Consider the following 2,793-nt stretch of genomic DNA (forward strand, 5'->3'; position numbering starts at 1 on the left):
TAATGCTTCTCAAAACGCGATATCGCGTCTCATTTCTATGTATCATGATGAGATACTATATTCATTGCGAAGTGTCATGTATACCTCGCATACACTTCAAGTGAATGTAAATGCGACACTTCCTTGCTAGGAAAAAGCGTTTGCAGATGTCTACGTATTGTAGCAATTGTGTTTTATGCTTCTTAAACCGGGATATCGCATCCCATTTCTATATTTCATGATAAGACATAATATTCAATGCGAAGTGTCATGTATACCTCGTATTCACTTCAAAAGGATGTAAATGCGACACTTCCTCGATATTAAATAGCGTTTGCAGATGTCTACGTATCGTAGCATTAGAGTTCTAATGCTTCTCAGAGCACGATATCGCATCTCATTTCTATGTTTCATGGTAAGATGTAATATTCATTGCGAAATGTCTTGTATACATCGCATACACTTCAAGTGAATGTAAATGCGACACTTCCTTGCTAGGAAATAGCGTTTGCAGATGTCTACGTATCGTGGCATTAGAGTTCTAAATCATCGCAAAACGCGATATCGCATCTCATTTCTATGTTTCATGATAAGATATAATATTCATTGCGAAGTGTCTTGCATACCACGCATACACTTCAAATGAATATAAATGCGACACTTCCTTGCTAGGTAATAAACGATTGCAGATGTCTACGTATCGTAGCAATAGAGTTCGAATGCTTCTTAAATCGCGATATCGCATCTCATTTCTATGTTTCATGATAAGATACAATATTCATTGTGGAGTGTTATGTATACCTTGTATTCACTTCAAAGGAATGTAAATGCGACACTTCCTTGCTAGGAAATAGCGTTTGCAGGTATCTACTTATCCTATCAATTGAGTTCTAATGCTTCTCAAAACGCGATATCGCATCTCAATTCTATGTGTCATGATAAGATATAATATTCATTGTGGAGTGTTATGTATACCTCGCACTCACTTCAAAAGAATGTAAATGCGACTCATCCTTGCTTGGAAATAGCGTTTGCATATGTACGTATCGAAGCAATAGTGTTCTAATGCTTCTTAAATCGTCATATCGCATCTCATTTCTATGTTTCGTATTAAGATATAACATTCATTGTGCAGTGTTATGTATACCTCGTATTCACTTCAAAAGATTGTAAATGCGACACTTCCTTGATAGGAAATAGCTTTTGCAGATTTCTACGAATCGGAGCAATAGAATTCTAATGCTTCTTATATCGTCATATCGCATCTCATTTCTATGTTACACGATAAGATATAATATTCATTGCGAAGTTTCATGTGTTCCTCGTATTCACTTAAATTGAATGTAAATGCGACACTTCCTTGCTAGGAAATGTCCTTTGCAGATGTCTCCGTATCGAAGCATTAGGGTTCTAATGCTTCTTAAATCGCGATATCGCATCTCATACCTATGTTTCGTGATAAGGTATAATATTCATTGTGGAGTGTTATGTATACCCCGTATTCACTTCAAAAGAATGTAAATGCTACACTTCCTTGCTAGGAAATAGCGTTTGCAGATGTCTAGGTATCGTAGCAATAGAGTTCTAATGCTTCTTAAAAAGCGATATCGCTCCTCATTTCTATAATTCATGGAAAGATATAATATTCATTGTGAAGTGTTATGTATACCTCGAATTCACTTCAAAAGAATGTAAATGCGACACTTCCTTGCTAGTGTCACGTCCGGCGAAAGAATTTTTCGTTTATCCGGAGGCTTCACGACAGGAGCCTATTTATACGGTTTTCGCTCCGCGGGAACGCGTTACGACCGGGTCCGATATTTTTGGCTTACGCGACGCGGTAAAAACACTCGCGATATGATGGACAAACCCTACCTTTCGCTGGCTTCAGTCTCGATACGCAGGTAGAATGTGCGTCGGGGGTCGTTGGTAGGTATCGATACAGCGATCTGTCGGTTGATGTTGACGGTGACTTTGATTAACTTCCAGCATAACGGGAAACAGCGGTCTGGATGCAGAGTAGATTCAGCCGAGACTGTGGATATTGCAGAGACGTTGGCTGCAGAGGCAGGCGAATCGGCGTTGATCGGCGTTTCGGAAAACTGTGACTGAACCGGAACGATGACGACAGGTTGCTGCGGTACGAGGACTCGGGGTGTATCTCCCAGGTATTCTCGAGCAAGTGAACGAATAAAATTCTTACGACCCGCGCGTCGTGTTCTTCGCGAACCGGATCCACGTTTCATTCACCCAGTTTTTCTGTACTTTCAGGCAATGTTCAGAAGGACAGGCGGCGGTCCGCTCTATCGCAACGTCGCAAAGCTGAGCTCTATACTCCTTCAAGGTGAACAAACGCAACCCAATTGTTGGAAGGAACACGTCGTAGAATTTGTAGATTAAGAATAATGTTTTAACGTAAGAACTAGTATATTAAGTTTAGATTTAGTAATTACTGGAATAGGAACTAGTAGAACTGGTAAAAGAACTTGTAGATTGGATTTAGTAACTAAAGTAAAATATATTCTAAGTTAAAATGTACAAAAGTGAAATTATTCTAAGTTAGAACTAGTAAAATGGAAATAGCAACGCGTAGCCTAGACCCCACATTGAGGCGGCTTGAGATGGAAGATCGATGTTAACTCTAGAAGCCCGAGGACTCGAATGTGTCTCTGGAGGCGCGTCTGGGACCTCCTCGGTTCGCGAGGCGCTACGGTCGCAGGCGCTCGTGGTAGGGTGCGCGCGGTCCAGCGAGTGGGGACTCGCGGCTCGTGCCGATAGCCTGGGCGCATCTAGCGTCTAATATTAGGAATAAGG

Source organism: Xylocopa sonorina, unplaced genomic scaffold (genome assembly GCF_050948175.1).
Source record: "Xylocopa sonorina isolate GNS202 unplaced genomic scaffold, iyXylSono1_principal scaffold0098, whole genome shotgun sequence".
Lineage (NCBI taxonomy): Eukaryota > Metazoa > Arthropoda > Insecta > Hymenoptera > Apidae > Xylocopa > Xylocopa sonorina.